A 21,781-nucleotide genomic window follows, 5' to 3' on the forward strand; every position below is an offset into this window, starting at 1 on the left:
TTGTTTTCCCATTTGGTTGAGTTTTTCCTTGCCCTGATGTGGGATCTGAGCCGAGGATGTCGTTGTGGCTTCTGCAGCCCTTTGAGACACTCGTGATTTAGGGCTATATAAGTAAACATTGATTGACGGATGGATGGATAGATAGATAAATGTTTGTCATTGTTTTCCCATTTGGTTGAGTTTTTCCTTGCCCTGATGTGGGATCTGAACCGATGTCGTTGTGGCTTCTGCAGCCCTTTGAGACACTCGTGATTTAGGGCTATATAAGTAAACATTGATTGCTAGATAGATGGGTTGATAGATGGCTAGATAGATATGTTTGTCATTGTTTTCCCATTTGGTTGAGTTTTTCCTTGCCCTGATGTGGGATCTGAGCCGAGGATATCGTTGTGGCTTCTGCAGCCCTTTGAGACACTCATGATTTAAGGCTATATAAGTAAACATGGATGGATGGATGGATAGATAGAGGAATGGATAAAGGTTTGTCATTGTTTTTCATTGCCCAGATGTGGGATCTGAGCCGAGGATATCGTTGTGGCTTCTGCAGCCCTTTGAGACACTCGTGATCAAACATTGATGAATAGATGGATGGATAGATAGATAGTACTTTGATTCCTTATGGAGAGTTCCCTCTGGAAAAATTAAAAACTTGTGATATTTATGCGTCCTGGGATTGGATACTCGCCGGTATTGTTAGTGGACGAATTTGAGAACACGTGCAGTTGATAGACAGTTGGGATAGCCAATCAGATCACAAGTTGTTGACAGTAGCCCATCTAGGTAGCCTGACGTTAAAGAGACTGTTGTCGGATACTCACTTGTCACTCCCAAGTGAGTATCCTATCACAATTTGGTACAAATGTTTGTATTTAGTGAGAAGTATTGACCCACAAAAGGAGAACAAAATATTGATAAGGTGGCAGATATATATTTGCAAAGCTGTTTTCAAGAAGGATATTTATAGAGAAAATACATCTTGTGAGATGGGGAAATGCCCGCCATTTCAACTTGAATCAACCGACTACAAGGGGTTATACGGCATGGAATGGGTGCTTCAAATTTCAGTTCAAATATTTTATTTCTTTATTTTTTCACATTTAATGTGTTTTTTGCAATTTTAATTTTGGCATTACCACAAAAGATATGTTTTAATTGCTGATGCGGGTTTATTGATTTTTAAATGCGCCAGAAAATATCCCATTTTGTACAATGTTAATGTATTTCAATGCGCAGTAGTGCATACAAGTGTTCCTGTATAGTATTTCTCCAGCAATGGACATGTGGTGACATCAATGATGCTATTTTGATGCTCCCAACCTTGTGGGAACAGTTTAGAGCAGGTCCATTCCTTTTCCAACATGACTGTGCACCAGTGCGCAAAGCAAGCTCCATAAAGACATGGATGACAGAGCCTGGTGTGGATTAACTTGACTGGCTTGCACAGAGTCCTGACCTGAACCCGATAGGACATCCTTTTTGGTTAGTTAACATACTATATTAATTTTTTTATGATGATATTGCCAAAAGTATTTGGCCACCTGCCTTGACTCACATATGAACTTGAAGTGCCATCCCATTCCTAACCCATAGGGTTCAACATGAACTTTTGCAGCTATTACAGCCTCGACTCTTCTGGGAAGGCTGTCCACAAGGTTGCAGAGTGTGTTTATAGGATTTTTCGATGGTTTCCTGTTGGTTCCACTATGGACGGGACTCTCGCTACTGTGTTGGATCCAATGATCAGTAGTGCATAAAAGTGTTCCTGTATAGTATTTCTCCAGCAATGGTCATGTGGTGACATCAATGATGCTATTTTGATGCCCCCAACCTTGTGGGAACAGTTTAGAGCAGGTCCATTCCTTTTCCAACATGACTGTGCACCAGTGCACAAAGCAAGGTCCATAAAGACATGGATGACAGAGTCTGGTGTGGATTAACTTGACTGGCCTGCACAGAGTCCTGACCTGAACCCGATAGGACATCCTTTTTGGTTAGTTAACATACTATATTAAATTCTTTATGATGTTACTGCTTTTTATGACTTTTTATACATACACTATATTGCCAAAAGTATTTGGCCACCTGCCTGGACTCACATATGAACTTGAAGTGCCATCCCATTCCTAACCCATAGGGTTCAACATGAACTTTTTGCAACTATTACAGCTTCAACTCTTCTGGGAAGGCTGTCCACAAGGTTGCCGACCAAGTGTGTTTATAGGATTTTTCGATGGTTTCCTGTTGGCTCCACTATGGACGGGACTCTCGCTACTGTGTTGGATCCAATGATCAGTAGTGCTTAAAAAGGGTTCCTGTATAGTATTTCTCCAGCAATGGTCATGTGGTGACATCAATGATGCTATTTTGATGCTCCCAACCTTGTGGGAAGAGTTTGGAGCGGACCCCTTCCTCTTCCAACATGACTGTGTACTAGTGCACAAAGCAAGGTCCATAAAGACATGGATGACAGAGTCTGGTGTGGATTAACTTGACTGGCCTGCACAGAGTCCTGACCTGAACTTGACAGGACATCCTTTTTGGTTAGTTAACATACTATATTAAATTCTTTATGATGTTACTACTTTTTATGACTTTTTATACATACACTATATTGCCAAAAGTATTTGGCCACCTGCCTTAAATAACATATGCACTTAAAGTGCCATCCCATTCCTAACCCATAGGGTTCAACATGAACTTTTTGCAGCTATTACAGCTTCAACTCTTCTGGGAAGGCTGTCCACAAGGTTGGCGAGTGTGTTTATAGGATTTTTCGATGGTTTCCTATTGGTTCCACTATGGACGGGACTCTCGCTACTGTGTTGGATCCAATGATCAGTAGTGCATAAAAGTGTTCCTGTATAGTATTTCTCCAGCAATGGTCATGTGGTGACATCAATGATGCTATTTTGATGCCCCCAACCTTGTGGGAACAGTTTAGAGCAGGTCCATTCCTTTTCCAACATGACTGTGCACCAGTGCACAAAGCAAGGTCCATAAAGACATGGATGACAGAGTCTGGTGTGGATTAACTTGACTGGCCTGCACAGAGTCCTGACCTGAACTTAATAGGACATCCTTTTTGGTTAACATACTATATTAAATTATTTATGATGTTACTGCTTTTTATGACTTTTTATACATACACTATATTGCCAAAAGTATTTGGCCACCTGCCTGGACTCACATATGAACTTGAAGTGCCATCCCATTCCTAACCCATAGGGTTAAACATGAACTTTTTGCAACTATTACAGCTTCAACTCTTCTGGGAAGGCTGTCCACAAGGTTGCCGACCAAGTGTGTTTATAGGATTTTTCGATGGTTTCCTGTTGGCTCCACTATGGACGGGACTCTCGCTACAGTGTTGGATCCAATGATCAGTAGTGCTTAAAAGTGTTCCTGTATAGTATTTCTCCAGCAATGGTCATGTGGTGACATCAATGATGCTATTTTGATGCTCCCAACCTTGTGGGAACAGTTTGGAGCGGACCCCTTCCTCTTCCAACATGACTGTGTACTAGTGCACAAAGCAAGGTCCATAAAGACATGGATGACAGAGTCTGGTGTGGATTAACTTGACTGACCTGCACAGAGTCCTGACCTGAACTTGACAGGACACCCTTTTTGGTTAGTTAACATACTATATTAAATTCTTTATGATGTTACTACTTTTTATGACTTTTTATACATACACTATATTGCCAAAAGTATTTGGCCACCTGCCTTAAATAACATATGCACTTAAAGTGCCATCCCATTCCTAACCCATAGGGTTCAACATGAACTTTTTGCAGCTATTACAGCTTCAACTCTTCTGGGAAGGCTGTCCACAAGGTTGGCGAGTGTGTTTATAGGATTTTTCGATGGTTTCCTATTGGTTCCACTATGGACGGGACTCTCGCTACTGTGTTGGATCCAATGATCAGTAGTGCATAAAAGTGTTCCTGTATAGTATTTCTCCAGCAATGGTCATGTGGTGACATCAATGATGGTATTTTGATGCTCCCAAACTTGTGGGAACAGTTTAGAGCAGGTCCATTCCTTTTCCAACATGACTGTGCACAAAGCAAGGTCCATAAAGACATGGATGACAGAGTCTGGTGTGGATTAACTTGACTGGCCTGCACAGAGTCCTGACCTGAACTTGATAGGACATCCTTTTTGGTTAGTTAACATACTATATTAAATTCTTTATGATGTTACTACTTTTTATGAATTTTTATACATACACTATATTGCCAAAAGTATTTGGCCACCTGCCTTGACTCACATATGAACTTGAAGTGCCATCCCATTCCTAACCCATAGGGTTCAACATGAACTTTTTGCAGCTATTACAGCTTCAACTCTTCTGGGAAGGCTGTCCACAAGGTTGCCGACCAAGTGTGTTTATAGGATCTTTTGATGGTTTCCTGTTTGCTCCACTATGGACGGGACTCTCGCTACTGTGTTGGATCCACTTCGGACTGGACTCTCACGGTTATGTTGGATCCACTATGGATTGAACTTTCACAGTATCATGTTAGACCTGCTCAACATCCATATGCGGTCCTCTCCAAGGTTTCTCATAGTCATCATTGTCACTGTCACCGACGTCCCACTGGGGTGAGTTTTCCTTGCCCTGATGTGGGCTCTACCGAGGATGTCGTTTTGGTTTGTGTTTCGGGTTGTGCAGCCCTTTGAGACATTGGTGATTTAGGGCTATATAAATAAACATTGACTGATTGATCATTTAGGATGAATTAGAACAGAGACTGAGTGCCAGACTTTCAGTGTAGGACCTCACCAATGCACTTTTGGAAGAATGGTCGAAAAATCCTATAAACACACTCTGCAACCTTGTGGACAGCCGTCCCAGAAGAGTTGAAGCTGTAATAGCTGCAAAAAGTTCATGTTGAACCCTATGGGTTAGGAATGGGATGGCACTTCAAGTTCATATGTGAGTCAAAGCAGGTGGCCAAATACTTTCATACTGTATTTAAAGTCTATTTGTCATAAAAAGTAGTAAAATCATAAAAAAACGTAATATAGTATGTTAACTAAGATCCATGCTCGTTTTATTAGTGGATTTAATTTGGATTAAATTGTCTGGCGAGCCCATTTTTTAGATTGATTTTATAAGCCCCTGAACTCAGTATATGTCTGGCGTGTCTTTCATGAGTAAAACATGAATATCTAATTAGCATACCTGCTGCTGGCACACCACCATCTTCTTTGAAGACCTTCCCACATCTCCCACGGTCGCACGGACGCATTGAGGGTGTGATGTACATATTCATCATCTCAAGTCGTGCCAAGTCGCTTTTATCTTGAAGTATTTTTGAGCATGTGTTGAAGGGGGATCTAATGAGAAAATCCAACTTGTCTTACTTATCGGTAGCCTGTTTTTGTGTATTTGGGATCTGCATAAGTCCTGAAAATTCTTATTAAAAAAAATCGAGGCTTTGTGGAGATATTTATAAAATAATCTTGCGCTCTTTTCTACTTCCTCCAAGCGAGCCGAATTTGCACAGTTTGTGACGTTTAAATGGGAGAGACGAGTGTTGTCTCGATACCAATATTTTGGTACCGGTACCAATTTGTAGTTTGATACTTTTCGATATGTTTCAATACCACAAAAAAAAAAGGTATTACTGACGTTATTTTAACAACAAATCTTAGGGTACATTAAACATGTTTATTATTGTAATTTAGTCCTTAAATAAAATGTTGTCTTTTAGTAGTAAGTAAACAAACAAAGACTCCTAATTAGTCTGCTGAACGGACTAATTAGTACAGGGGTCGGGAACCTTTTTGGCTAAGGGAGCCAAGAATCCGAATATTTTAAAATGTATTTCCGTAAGAGCCATATAATTTTTTTTTCAACACTGAACACACCTAAACGCGTGCATTTTTAAGTAAGACCAACATTACTAAAGTATAATAGGTCTCTTATTCTTTGTAATATCATTGATATTCTGAAGCTAAACGTGGAGGGGGCGTAGCCTGCGGGCCTGCAGCGAAGCGAGGTGTGCCAGGACCGGCCTCGAAATCAGCGACAGGTGTGTAGACAACCCACATAGGCCTTGTTATCTAATCACCTGTCGCTCTGTTATAAGCAGCAGCCAGGAGGAGAGACAGGGTTGGAGCTGGAGCCAGAGTGTTAGCGAGAATGAACGATAAACAGACAATTGCTGGAAAGCAACTGAGAGACTTATTGAAAAATAAAAAAATATCGTAACCCTGACACAGGCTTTCATGTCGGTGCTTGGTGGTCTGAAGAACCCCCAAGAGGGCAAGCCCTAAAAAAATAAAAATTAAATTACGTGCGGTAGAAAAAGGATGGATCAATTCAAATGCATGAGCATGTTTAATATTTTGAACATTATTTTTAACACTTATATTAAAAGTGCAATTAGTCATTACTTATTGTGTTAAGCAGTGTTAGCTCAGATTTATCTGAGAGCCAGATGCAGTCATCAAAAGAGCCACATCTGGCTCTAGAGCCATAGGTTCCCTAACCCTGAATTAGTAACATATTGTGTCATTTATACACCTATTATTTTGTACACATTATTAAGGACAAGCTGTAAAAAATGGATTATTAATCTACTTGTTCATTTACTGTTAATATTTGCTACTTTTCTGTTTCAACATGTTCCATCTACACTTCTGTTAAAATGTAATAATCACTTATTCTTCTCTTCTTTGATACTTTACATCAGTTTTGGATGATACCACACATTTAGCTATCGATCCGATACCAAGTAGTTACAGGATCATACATTGGTCATATTCAAAGTCCTCATGTGTCCAGGGACGTATTTACTGAGTTTTTACTAAGAATAATACTACCACCACCATGCTTGACGGTGGGCATGGTGTTCCTGGGATTAAATGCCTACTGAAACCCACTACTACCGACCACGCAGTCTGATAGTTTGTATATCAATGATGAAATATTAACATTGCAACACATGCCAATACGGCCGGTTTAGTTTACTAAATTGCATTTTAAATTTCGTGCGGAAGTATCATGCTAAAAAAATTATGCCTGTGTGTGACGTCACGCATTGTAGAATACATTTTGTTCAAGCACCATTCACAGCTATAAGTTGTCTCTTTTCATCGCATAATTTCACAGTATTCTGGACATCTGTGTTGCTGAATCTTTTGCAATTTGTTCAATGAATAATGGAGACGTCAAAGAAGAAAGCTGTAGGTGGGAAGCGGTGTATTGCAGCCGCCTTTAGCCGCCTTTTTTTAATTGTTTACATTCCCGAAAGATGACGGTGAAGCTTTACTATGGAACAGAGCGGTCAAGCGAACACGGTTGGATTGGACCACACACACAAAGTAGTGTATTATGCAGCGATAATTTCAAAGATCGTGTTTCGAAGAGGGTCCCTTTGCGAAGGGCAGAGATGGGCCTCGCCACCACCCGTGGACTGGTGCTGAAGAAAGGTGCGGGGCCGACCTTCAGGTTGTACAGGTATGACCATATAATCTCACTAAAACACTGGTAACACAATAAGCAGATAAGGGATTTTCTAGAATTATCTTAGTTAATGTGTCTAATAACATCAGAATCGCTCCCACTGTATAGTTTTTTTTTTTTTTTCTAGTCCTTCACTCTCACTTTCCTCATCCTCAAATCTTTCATCCTGGCTCAAATTAATGGGGAATCATCGCGTTCTCAGTCCGAATCACTTGATGGTGGCATGATTGTAAACAAAAGATTGAGCTGTTTGGCGCTCAATACCGTGGCCAGCAAGTATGTTTGAGAGAAAAGAGAGCTTTTTAATCGCCACTAAAGTGAGATTCTGTATGTTAAACGGGATAACAGTCCATTCTAGTGTCATACTTGATCATTCGCAATATAATATGGCAATATTGCGAAATGATCAAGTATGACACATAGAATGGACCTGTTATCCCCGTTTAAATAAGAATCTCATTTCAGTAGGCCTTTAAACGCCTCCTCTTTTCTCCTCCAAACATATTGCTGGGTATTGCGGCCAAACAGCTCAATTTTTGTTTCATCTGACATCACATGGACAAAGATAAGACCTTCTGGAGGAAAGTTCTGTGGTCTGATGAAACAAAAATGGAGCTGTTTGGCCACAATACCCAGCAATATGTTTGGAGGAGAGAAGGTGTTGGCGTTTAATCCCAGGAACATTATGACCACCGTCAAGCATGGTGGTGGTAGTATTATGCTCTAGGCCTGTTTTGTTGCCAATGGTGCTTTAAATGTGACAATGAAAAAGGAGGATTAACTCCAAATTCTTCAGGAAAAGCTAAAATCATCAGCCCGGAGGTTGGGTCTTGGGCGCAGTTGGGTGTTCCAACAGGACAATGACCCCAAACACACCTCAAAGTGGTAAAGGAATGGCTAAATCAAGCAGGAATGAAGGTTTTTGCTGAAAGAATCTAGTAGAGAACATCGACGATAAAGTTTGCAACTTTTGGTCGGTGATAAAAAGCCTTGCCTGTACCGGAAGTAGCAGACGATGTGCGCGTGACATCACGGGTTGTGGAGCTCCTCACATCTGAACATTGTTTACAATAATATCCTCCAGCAGAAGGAGCTATTCAGACCGAGAAAGTGAGAATTGCTTCATTAATTTGAGCGAGGATGAAAGATTTGTGGATGAGGAAAGTTAGAGTGAGGCACTAAAAAGAAAAAAAAAAAAGGCTGCAGCAGTGGTAGAGTTTCAGATATAATTAGACACATTTACTAGGATAATTCTGGAAAATCCCTTATCTGCTTGTTTTAATACTGTTTTAGTGAGATTCTAAAGTCATACCTGAAAGTTGGATGGCTGCGGTGAACGCCAGTGTCTCAAAGAAAAGCCAATGGAGGAGCCAAGATCACAAATGCCTTTTTGACAGCTACAGGAGGAGGTCCCATAATCTACTGAAGTCTCTGGTAAGAGCCGACTTAATATTACAATTTTCCCATCCAAAAACTTGCTGGTTGCAATGAGAAACATGTTCGCTTGACCGCTCTGTGTTAAAGCTTCACAACACACACAGAAACACTGGCTGTGTTTCGGTTGCTAAAGGCAGCTGCAATACACCGTTTTCCACCAACAGCATTCTTCTTTGATGTATCCATTATTAATTTAACAAATCGCAAAAGATTCAGCAACACAGATGTCCAAATTACTTTGTAATTATGCGATGAAAAGAGACGACTTTTAGCCGTGTGTGGTGCTGGTCTAATATGTCCGCTACAACCCGAGACGTCACAAGCATGCATCGTCATTCGGTGCCGTTTTCAACAAGAAACTCTGCGGGAAATTTAAAATTGCAATTTAGTAAACTAAAAAGGCCGTATTGGCATGTGTTGCAATGTTAATATTTCATCATTGATATATAAACTATCAGACTACGTGGTCGGTAGTAGTGGGTTTCTGTAGGCCTTTAAGAGGGTCAGGAAGATCTGAGAACACAAGACATGTAATTGTGTGTTTTCCTGCCAGACACCACTGAGAATAAGTGGGAGAGAAAAAAGGAGGTGGAAGATAAAAAGCAATAGGAGGAGGAAGTGGAGGTCAAGAGTGAACGTCAAGTTGTTGGCTCTCGTTTTATGAGTGTTAAGCTGCTGAAAATGCAATAAAACTAAAAAAAAAAGCACAATGACATTTTGCAGACAAGAAAGTTGCACTGCATAACTTCATCATATTCACCCATTATTGCAGTGATATCAGATGAATAGACATGTATCGAAAAGTCCGCTTGTTTGTACACAACTGAACGATGGATGGGGTATTGGATAGTAAAATGATGTGCTTTTCTACTTTCGAGGTATTCAAAGCGCTTTGACACTATTTCCACATTCACCCATTCACACACGCAGTGATGGCGGGAGCTGCCATGCGAGCTTTACGAGACTCTTGTTTTGCTAGCACAGGCAGGATGAAGCAGGGCTTTTATTGTGGAGACAGGAACTGTGCAGTCGGTTTTAGAGTTTTTTGGCGTGAGAGTCTGTTGAAATAGTGTTTCTCGCCTTCATGTTGGTCGTTTTTTCTTAATGATCAGGCAGAAGCCAGCCCTAAATCACAAGTGTCTCAAAGGGCTGCACAAGCCACAACGACATCATCGGTTCAGATCCCACATCAGGGCAAGGAAAAACTCAACCCAATGGGACATTGACAAATGTTGGCGAGGACCGCAGATGTGAGAGACCAGTCCATAGTGGATCTAACATAATATTGTGAGAGTCCAGTCCATAGTGGATCTAACATAAAAGTGTGAGAGTCCTGTCCATAGTGGATCTAACATAATAGTGTGAGTCCAGTCCATAGTGGATCTAGCATAATAGTGTGAGAGTCCAGTCCATAGTGGATCTAACATAATAGTGAGAGTCCAGTCCATAGTGGATCTAACATAATAGTGACAGTCCAGTCCATAGTGGATCTAACATAATATTGCGAGAGTCCAGTCCATAGTGGATGTAACATAATATTGCGAGAGTCCAGTCCATAGTGGATCTAACATAATAGTGGGAGTCAAGTCAATAGCGGATCTAACATAGTAGTGAGAGTACAGTCCATAGTGGATCCAACAAAATAGTGAGAGTCCAGTCCATTGTGGATCCAACATAATATTGTGATAGTCCAGTTCATAGTGGATCTCACATAAGTGTGATAGTCCAGTCCATAGTGGATATAGATAATAATGAGAGTCCACTCCACAGTGGGGCCAGTAGGAGACGTCCCCAACCGATGCACATGTGAGCGGTCCACCCTGGGTCTTGACTTCAGACATCCAGCGCGTCATCTGATGATTATGTTTCAATAGTCAAATCCACATCAGAAACCGACATTAAATAAATGTAGTCAAAAAGCATCTTGTCTCAACATCAGGACCTCCTTCAACCAGTTTCTTAACGTTGTTTCAATGTCTTGTGCCCTAACCACGGACCCAGCAGGAGCAAGGGCCAAGTGTCTCACTCAGGGACGCGACGAGGTCGGTAGAAGCTGGGTATCGAACCAGGAACCCTCAGGTTGCTGGCAAGGCCACTCTACCACCGCGCCACACAGTCCCCTGAAGATTAAAAGCTTGGGAAGAATAAAAAAACACTTTTCTCAGCATCCCACTAAACATAACAACCTCATGCATGTCATGTTTGTTCAAATTACGAGTTTGAAATATTGACTTTTAATTTATACCCAGAACAATTCATCTTCTTCCGCTTATCCAAGGTCGGGTCGCGGGGGCAACAGCCTAAGCAGGGAAACCCAGACTTCCCTTTCCCCAGCCACTTTGTCAAGCTCTTCCCGGGGGATCCCGAGGCGTTCCCAGGACAGCCGGGAGACATAGTCTTCCCAACGTGTCCTGGGTCTTCCCCGTGGCCTCCTACCGGTTGGACGTGCCCTAAACACCTCCCTAGGGAGGCGTTCGGTGGCATCCTGACCAGATGCCCGAACCACCTCATCTGGCTCCTCTCGATGTGGAGGAGCAGCGGCTTTACTTTGAGTTCCTCCCGGATGGCAGAGCTTCTCACCCTATCTCTAAGGGAGAGCCCCGCCACCCGGCGGAGGAAACTCATTTCGGCCGCTTGTGCCCGTGATCTTGTCCTTTCGGTCATGACCCAAAGCTCATGAACATAGGTGAGGATGGGAACGTAGATCGACCGGTAAATTGAGAGCTTTGCCTTCCGGCTCAGCTCCTTCTTCACCACAACGGATCGGTACAACGTCCGCATTACTGAAGACGCCGCACCGATCCGCCTGTCGATCTCACAATCCACTCTTCCCTCACTCGTGAACAAGACTCCTAGGTACTTGAACTCCTCCACTTGGGGCAGGGTCTCCTCCCCAACCCGGAGATGGCTCTCCACCCTTTTCCGGGCGAGAACCATGGACTCTGACTTGGAGGTGCTGATTCTCATTCCGGTCGCTTCACACTCGGCTGCAAACTGATCCAGTGAGAGCTGAAGATCCCGGTCAGATGAAGCCATCAGGACCACATAATCTGCAAAAAGCAGAGACCTAATCCTGCGGTCACCAAACCGGAACCCCTCAACGCCTTGACTGCGCCTAGAAATTCTGTCCATAAAAGTTATGAACAGAATCGGTGACAAAGGACAGCCTTGGTGGAGTCCAACCCTCACTGGAAATGTGTTCGACTCACTGCCGGCAATGCGGACCAAGCTCTGGCACTGATCGTACAGGGAACGGACCGCCGCAATAAGACAGTCCGATACCCCTACTCTCTGAGCACTCCCCACAGGACTTCCCGAGGGACCCGGTCGAATGCCTTCTCCAAGTCCACAAAGCACATGTAGACTGGTTGGGCAAACTCCCATGCACCCTCAAGAACCCTGCCGAGAGTATAGAGCTGGTCCACAGTTCCACGACCAGGACGAAAACCACACTGTTCCTCCTGAATCCGAGGTTCGACTATCCGGCGTAGCCTCCTCTCCAGTACACCTGAATAAACCTTACCGGGAAGGCTGAGGAGTGTGATCCACGATAGTTGGAACACACCCTCCGGTCCCCCTTCTTAAAGAGAGGAACCACCACCCCGGTCTGCCAATCCAGAGGTACCGCCCCCGATGTCCACGCGATGCTGCAGAGTCTTGTCAACCAAGACAGCCCCACAGCATCCAGAGCCTTAAGGAACTCCGGGCGGGTCTCGTCCACCCCCGGAGCCTTGCCACCGAGGAGCTTTTTAACTACCTCAGCGACCTCAGCCCCAGAAATAGGAGAGTCCACCACAGATTCCCCAGGCACTGCTTCCTCATAGGAAGACCTGTTGGTGGGATTGAGGAGGTCTTCGAAGTATTCCTTCCACCTATCCACAACATCCGCAGTTGAGGTCAGCAGAACACCATCCGCACCATACACGGTGTTGATAGTGCACTGCTTCCCCTTCCTGAGGCGGCGGACGGTGGTCCAGAATCGCTTCGAAGCCGTCCGGAAGTCATTTTCCATGGCTTCCCCGAACTCCTCCCATGTCCTCCTCCACCCAGAACAAATGTTTTTTTTTTTTTGTTATTTACATCCAACTACTCACGCTCCCAGGTTGACCATTTTTTTTTGTTTTCTCTCGCTGTAAAACATTCAGGAGAAGGTTAGAACAGAATCGTGCTGATTTATTTCAGGCTTTCTTTGTTCTTCCTGCAGGAACTCAGACTGGACATCACAGCCCTAAATGTTGTGGAGAGTGTTCACACTTCTGGGACTGCATTATTATTAATAATGTACAACTTTAATGTGCAACTTGAATTATGCATGAGACTTCCCCTTTGGACACCATTAGAGTTTTCACTTCACTATGGTGATGATAACGATGATGACAAGTTTATTGTTTTTTAACTGTTTATAAGAAAATATATACGACAGTATAGTGGTACCTTGTTTTTCTTCGGTTTTATTTCAATTCATTCATTTGAAATCAGGGGTGTCAAACTGAAATACAGAGGGGGCCAAAATTTAAAGCCGCGGGCCGAGGTTGAACAAATTAAACTTTTAATAGGGACCCAAAGAAGTTTTGCATTGAATATTGAACAAGCAAGGTTTATATAACTTTATAATGACATGCAAAATCAAGTTTCAAATAATAATAATAATCAAAAAATATCAATGGCATATCAAAATTTAAATAAAAATTGAATGCCTGTTTTCGGCGGCGGGGGTTGTATATGGTAGCTTCCCAGAAGAGTTAGTGCTGCAAGGGGTTCTGGGTATTTGTTCTGTTGTGTTACGGTGCGGATGTTCTCCCGCAATGTGTTTGTCATTCCTGTTTGGTGTGGGTTCACAGTGTGGCGCATGTTTGTAACAGTGTTAAAGTTGTTTATACGGCCACCCTCAGTGTGACCTGTATGGCTTGCATTCACTTGAGTGAGTGTGTAAGCCGCATATATTATGTGACAGGGACGGCACGCTGTTTGTATGGAGGAAAAGTGGACGTGGTGACAGGTTGTAGAGAACGCCAAACGCAATGCCTCTAAGGCCCACCCCCAATATTGTTGAAATTTGGGAGGGGCACTGTACTTTGAGAGTCTTCCGGGAAAATCAGGAGGGTTGACGAGTATGAGTATTAGCCGTGAATGTGGTGTTACAGCGGCGGCCCAGCTCTAATGTTAATTTGATATTGCCTCAAGGGCCAAATTAAGAGTTGGACACCCATGTTTTAAAGGGTCCGTCAAAAACCAAATCGCATGGAAACAAGTTTTTTTCCCAATGGAAACAGAGTAAATCCAATTCTTTTTTTATTGACTTATGTCTCCCGGCTGGCCTGGGAACGCCTCGGGATGAGACGAAGTGGCTGGGGAGAGGGAAGTCTGGGCTTCCCTGCTTAGGCTGCTGCCCCCGTGACCCAACCCCGGATAAGCGGAAGATGATGGATGGATGTATTTTTTTGTCCTGTCCTGCTTCTCAGTTAAATAATGTAGTAGATGTAGATCCCCATATCGGCTGTTTACATTTACTTTACAAAAAAGAAGTTTAGTATTTAACTTTATTAAATGTATTTATATAATCATTTGGTGCAGCCGAGCCACAGCAGGAGGGGATAGAAAGAGAAAAAGTAAGAAGTCAGAAAGGGAAACTCATTTCTGCCGCTTGGATTCGCGATCTTGTCCTTTTCGGTCATTACCCAAAGTTCATGACAAAAGGTGAGGGTAGGAACGTAGACCGACCTGTAAATCTAGAGCTTTGCCTTCCGGCTTAGCTCCTTCTTCACCACAACAGACCGCTGCGGTGACTGCATCTATTCTTCCCTCACTCGTGAACAAGACCCCGAGATACTAGAACTCTTCCACTTCAGTCAGAACTTCCCTCCCGCCCCGAGAGTTGCAGTCCACCATTTCCCGACTGAGAACCATGGCCTCAGATTTGGAGGTGTGGATCCTCATCCTGGAAGCACGGTGGACAGGGGTTACTGCATGTGCCTCACAATACGAAGGTCCTGAGTAGTCCTGGGTTCAATCCCGGGCTTGGGAACTTTCTGTGTGGAGTTTGCATGTTTTTCCTGTGACTGCATGAGTTCTACTCCGGCTTCCTCCGACCTCCAAAGACATGCACGTGGGGATAGGCCCCTCCCACCTCCAAAGACATGCACCTGGCGATAGGCCCCTCCCACTTCCAAAGACTGGGGATAGGCCCCCTCCCACCTCCAAAGACATGCAGCTGGGGCTATGCCCCTCCTACCTCCAAAGACATGCACCTAGGGATAGGCCCCTCCTACCTCCAAAGACATGCACCTGGGGATTGGCCCCTCCTACCTCTAAAGACATGCACCTGGGGGTAGGCCCCTCCTACCTCTAAAGACATGCACCTGGGGGTAGGCCCCTCCTACCTCCAAAGACATGCACCTGGGGATAGGCCCCTCCCACTTCCAAAGGATGCACCTGGGGCTATGCCCCTTCCACCTCCAAAAACATGCACCTGGGGATAGGCTCCTCCTATCTCCAAAGACATGCACCTAACGATAGGCCCCTCCTACCTCCAAAGACATGCACCTGGGGATAGGCCCCTCCTACCTCCAAAGACATGCACCTGGGGATAGGCCCCTCCTACCTCTAAAGACATGCACCTGGGGGTAGGCCCCTCCTACCTCTAAAGACATGCACCTGGGGGTAGGCCCCTCCTACCTCCAAAGACATGCACCTGGGGGTAGGCCCCTCCTACCTCCAAAGACATGCACCTGGGGGTAGGCCCCTCCTACCTCCAAAGACATGCACCTGGGGATAGGCCCCTCCCACTTCCAAAGACATGCACCTGGGGATAGGCCCCTCCCACTTCCAAAGGATGCACCTGGGGATAGGCCCCTCCCACTTCCAAAGGATGCACCTGGGGCTATGCCCCTTCCACCTCCAAAAACATGCACCTGGGGATAGGCTCCTCCTATCTCCAAAGACATGCACCTAACGATAGGCCCCTCCTACCTCCAAAGACATGCACCTGGGGATAGGCCCCTCCTACCTCCAAAGACATGCACCTGGGGATAGGCCCCTCCTACCTCTAAAGACATGCACCTGGGGGTAGGCCCCTCCTACCTCTAAAGACATGCACCTGGGGGTAGGCCCCTCCTACCTCCAAAGACATGCACCTGGGGGTAGGCCCCTCCTACCTCCAAAGACATGCACCTGGGGGTAGGCCCCTCCTACCTCCAAAGACATGCACCTGGGGGTAGGCCCCTCCTACCTCCAAAGACATGCACCTGGGGATAGGCCCCTCCCACTTCCAAAGACATGCACCTGGGGATAGGCCCCTCCCACTTCCAAAGGATGCACCTGGGGCTATGCCCCTTCCACCTCCAAAAACATGCACCTGGGGATAGGCTCCTCCTATCTCCAAAGACATGCACCTAAGGATAGGACCCTCCTACCTCCAAAGACATGCACCTGGGGATAGGCCCCTCCTACCTCTAAAGACATGCACCTGGGGGTAGGCCCCTCCTACCTCCAAAAACATGCACCTGGGGATAGGCTCCTCCTATCTCCAAAGACATGCACCTAAGGATAGGCCCCTCCTACCTCGAAAAACATGCACCTGGGGAAAGGCTCCTCCTACCTCCAAAGACATGCACCTAGGGATAGGCCCCTCCCACCTCCAAAGACATGCACCTAGGGATAGGCCCCTCCCACCTCCAAAGACATGCACCTGGGGATAGGCCCCTCCCACCTCCAAAGACATGCACCTGGGGATAGGCCCCTCCCACCTCCAAAGACATGCACCTGGGGATAGGCCACTCCCACATCCAAAGACATGCACCTAGGGCTATGCCCATCCTACCTCCAAAGACATGCACCTGGGAAAGGCTCCTCCTACCTCCAAAGACATGCACCTAGGGATAGGCCCCTCCCACCTCCAAAGACATGCACCTAGGGATAGGCCCCTCCCACCTCCAAAGACATGCACCTGGGGATAGGCCCCTCCCACCTCCAAAGACATGCACCTGGGGATAGGCCACTCCCACCTCCAAAGACATGCACCTGGGGATAGGCCCCTCCCACCTCCAAAGACATGCACCTGGGGATAGGCCCCTCCCACCTCCAAAGACATGCACCTGGGGATAGGCCACTCCCACATCCAAAGACATGCACCTAGGGCTATGCCCATCCTACCTCCAAAGACATGCACCTGGGGAAAGGCTCCTCCTACCTCCAAAGACATGCACCTAGGGATAGGCCCCTCCCACCTCCAAAGACATGCACCTAGGGATAGGCCCCTCCCACCTCCAAAGACATGCACCTGGGGATAGGCCCCTCCCACCTCCAAAGACATGCACCTGGGGATAGGCCACTCCCACCTCCAAAGACATGCACCTGGGGATAGGCCCCTCCCACCTCCAAAGACATGCACCTGGGGATAGGCCCCTCCCACCTCCAAAGACATGCACCTGGGGATAGGCCACTCCCACATCCAAAGACATGCACCTAGGGCTATGCCCATCCTACCTCCAAAGACATGCACCTGGGGATAGGCCCCTCCCACCTCCAAAGACATGCACCTGAGGATAGGCCCCTCCCACCTCCAAAGACATTCACCTGGGGATAGGCCCCTCCCACCTCCAAAGACATGCACCTGGGCATAGGTTGATTGGCAACACTAAATGGTCCCTTGTGTGTGAATGTTGTATGTCTCTCTGTGTTGGCCTTGTGATGAGGTGGCGACTTGTCCGGGGTGTACACCGCCTTCCGCCCAAATGCAGCTTAGATAGGCTCCAGCCCAAAAGCAACTGAAGTGTGTACATCGCCAGCCAATGATGTTAAAATACGTTCTATCTACGAAAATATGAAGAAGCCACTGAGATTGTTTTGTTGGGATTATATTTCCATTCGTGTCAGTGGGTGAGATTGATTTGTGATTATTTTAAGTTCCGAGCTCGGTCACAGAACCGATCTAAAAGCCGAGGAACTGCAGTACTTTGATCCCTGCTTCTGTTGGACGTGAGCACAGTTCCCTGCAGCGTCCAGGTCTCCCACACAAACATTCGCCCTCGTCCCAGCCTTATGGCCATTGTGTTGCCTTTCAACACGAGCGTGAGTCTTTCTTCCCGAGCGGTGAGCTTTTAATCTATTTAGGTCTGATCCTTAAACAGTAATCAATGCACCCTTTTATATTTCCATTAGGACACAGAGGGAAGGGGATAAAGCGTGACAGTGGGGGCTCGGCCATTAACACTGAAGAATCCCAACACTCGTCAATGTACCCAAAGTGGATTCCGGTCCCTTCAGGGACGTTGGTCGAGATCCAGTTGGGGAACAGTTTTTTCTGGCTTAACTTCTAAATATCTATCAAGGAAAGGTTTTTGTATAACATCTTTAAAAAACACATGGTTTGGTTTTAAGGTGATTATTCTAAATACAAATGATAAAACATGTGCCAACCCTGTTTCCATATGAGTTGGGAAATTGTGTTTGATGTAAATATAAACGGAATACAATGATTTGCAAATCCTGTTCAACCCATATTCATGCCACAAAAACATATTTATTAAAACTGATAAACATTTTATTTTTTTGCAAATAATCATTCACTTTAGAATTTGATGCCAGCAACATGTGACAAAAAAGTTGGGAAAGGTGGCAAAAAATACTGAAAAAGTTGAGGAATGCTCATCAAACACTTATTTGGAACATCCCACAGGTGTGCAGGCTAGTTGGGAACAGGTGGGTGCCATGATTGGGTATAAAAACAGCTTCCCAAAAAAATGCTCAGTCATTCACAAGAAAGGATGGGGCGAGGTACACCCCTTTGTCCACAACTGCCTGAGAAAATAGTCAAATAGTTCAAGAACAAAGTTTCTCAAACTGCAATTGCATGAAATTTAGGGATTTAAACATCTAGGGTCCATAATATCATCAAAACGTTCAGAGAATCTGGAGAAATCACTCCATATAAGTGGCATGGCCAGAAACCAACATTGAATGACCCTATCAAAAACCGACATCAATCGCTAAAGGATATCACCACATGGGCTAGGAACAGTTCAGTTTTTTTTTTCAGTTTATTTTATTTTCAGTCTAACAAAAACATATTCAAACATAGATCACGATTCAAAAATGAATAACATGACTGAAACAGGCAGAAGCAAAAAAGCTTATATGCCCAACATACATTTTTTTACATTCAATTAAGTTACCTTTTCTAATAATTCTGCAACACAAAAATAAATATAGTCATTCAGCATCCACATTCAAGCTGCCCCCCAACAAACAATACAAAAATATGTACCTACACACATGCATTTTTTTGTAAATAGATAAACATACATACTTGCTAAATACAGCATTTTAACCAAACAAACATACATTTCTAGTTCACATAACTTTTTAAAATACATTGTGACATGTTCTTTTTTAAATTAAATACTGAGTCACTCATTTTTATTTCTTTACCAACAGAATTCCACAAATTAACACCAAGAACAGATAAACATCTACGTTTAACCACTAGTCTTGCTTTTGGTAAAATAAACTTAGATTCATCTCTTAGATTGTATTTGCTGGTCTGTAGAGAGACAGTTCAGAACACAACTGTCACTAAATACAGTTTGTCGCTACATCTGTAAGTGCAAGTTAAAGCTCTACTATGCAAAGCGAAATACATTTATCAACAACATCCAGAAACGCCGCCAGCTTCTCTGGGCCCGAGATCATCTAAAATTGACTGATGCAAAGTGGAAAAGTGTTCTGTGGTCTGACGAGTCCACATTTCAAATTGTTTTTGGAAATATTCGACATCGTGTCATCCGGACCAAAGGGGAAGCGAACCACCCAGACTGTTATGGACGTAAAGTACAAAAGCCAACATCTGTGATGGTATGGGGGTGCATAAGTGCCCAAGGCATGGGTAACTTACACATCTGGGAAGGCATCATTAATGCTGAAAGGTTTTGGAACAACATATGCTGCCATCTAGTCGCCGTCTTTTTCATGGACGCCCCTGCTTATTTCAGCAAGACAATGCCAAGCCACATTCAGCACATATTACAACAGCGTGGCTTCATGAAAAAAGAATGCGGGTACTTTCCTGTGTCGGACTGTGCTTCGTTAGTGTCGTCTGGGTAACTGACACCAACAACCCCCCCTTACCCCCAACAATCCCATTACCTGTCTTCGCGGCATGCACACATTTATTCACCACACTTAGCTGAAACCGTTTCCTCCGCCGGCATGTACGGGGGTCTGTTTGACGGTTTATTAGCGACGTCTCCTTTGATAGTTAGTCTGCATGCTTGATTATGGCTGAAAGGCAGTGGGCCAGACACTGGGATGGAGAGGAAGTCTGATGATATTAACAACATCCTTTTATTTGCCGGTCCCTGCTGGTAAAGGATGTGGGATGGGCGCCTCGGTAAAGAAGGTACTTGGCAAAGCAGACGGGTCCCCCTCGTGTACGATCCCAGGTCTCCCCAGCAGGATTTCACACAACATTGGTGCCCAGCGACTTTTCCAAACTAGGGGTTTGAGCACGGCGTACATAAAACTGCAAATATAACACTCTTGTCTTGTAGTGGCCGTGTAAAACAGGCCACCGAGTCAAAGAATGATGCAACCTAGTCCGGGGGATTTAGCTGGAAGAAAAATAAAAGGAAGGAATCGATTGACCGGAGACTGAGTGAAAATAAACAGGACAATTACGAGGGATGGATTACCTTGACAGGAATGACCCTGGTCCAATTCAAGAAAAAAGGGGCAGATATTCCTGCCATGGCTTTGTATATTATGGCGAGTTGTCATCTTGACTCGTAGAAAGCTCTACAAATCACCCAGGAACCCCCCCCCCCCGCCCGCCAGGAATTGAACGAGTTATCACAATAAATATGTGTCTGAGAACCGAAAAAATAGCACTGTTTATTGTGACTGACTTCTGTCATTCAAAGTAGTAGTTGCCACTAAAAAGTTTTAAAAAACTTTGGTACAGGTACCAAAATAATTTTGATACTTTTTGGTAGTTTTCTAAATAAAAGAGACCACAACAACTTTATCTTAACCTTCGTCTTGTGTTAGGGCCCGTTTTAGTTTTTAAATGCATAAAAACACCACATATATTTATTTTTTTGCATCAACGCTTTTTGACTTTGTCAGGAACCTTTTTGTCAACAAAATAAAACATTTTAATTTTTTTCACTAAATTATAAAATGCTCTGGTAGAAATTATGCCCTTGGTGTTGTTAGGGTCGGTTTCGACCCGGTTATAAAAATAAGATGATAAAGCAACGATAAGAGCCAAAACTGAACACACTGACAGCCAGCTCCTCTCCTACTCATGTGAGCTTTAGTGGATTCTCATTTTACCTTGTTATCCTGTACAAAAACAAACAAAAGACGGACACTAAAAGTGTCACTTTTTGCCACTCTGATTTTGTTTTTTTTATTAGTTTTGGAACTAGTAATCTATTTCTCTTGGTTTCATTTGCTTGATTGGTTGTTGTTTGTTTGATGTTGGATTTCTGTTGCTGAAAAAAATACTTTTTAGCCTTTTTCTTGAAGTAAATATATATGGGTCGAAATTGACCATTAACACCATAGATGTTACTATAGTTAAAATTCTTAAAATGAAAAAATAAACAAAACACATTTATTTAAAAGATGTGTTCTAATACCCCTTAGTAATAGTTAGGTAACACAACAACCTTTTTTTTTATTTATATGATTCTCTTGAGGTTCGTTTTACCATTTTTAAAAATTGAAATCGAGGGGTATACTGACAAAATAAGGCCCAATGGCCCAAACCAAAAATATTAAAACCAATATTTTCAAGGATAAGGAAGCCTAACAAGGTAACCAAGAGATGAGAAACAAATTGGATGATAGATAATTGTTTTACTG

General features: G+C 44.2%; 1 protein-coding gene across 2 annotated transcripts in view; it reads left to right on the forward strand.

Moving 5' to 3' along the window:
* The window catches only part of cntfr (ciliary neurotrophic factor receptor), a 723,314-nt gene that overhangs the window by 40,829 nt on the left and 660,704 nt on the right, over positions 1–21,781 (forward strand). The gene's annotated exons all lie outside the window — the stretch shown is intronic.

The sequence above is a fragment of the Nerophis ophidion genome, linkage group LG17 (assembly GCF_033978795.1).
Source record: "Nerophis ophidion isolate RoL-2023_Sa linkage group LG17, RoL_Noph_v1.0, whole genome shotgun sequence".
Taxonomy (NCBI): Eukaryota; Metazoa; Chordata; class Actinopteri; order Syngnathiformes; family Syngnathidae; genus Nerophis; species Nerophis ophidion.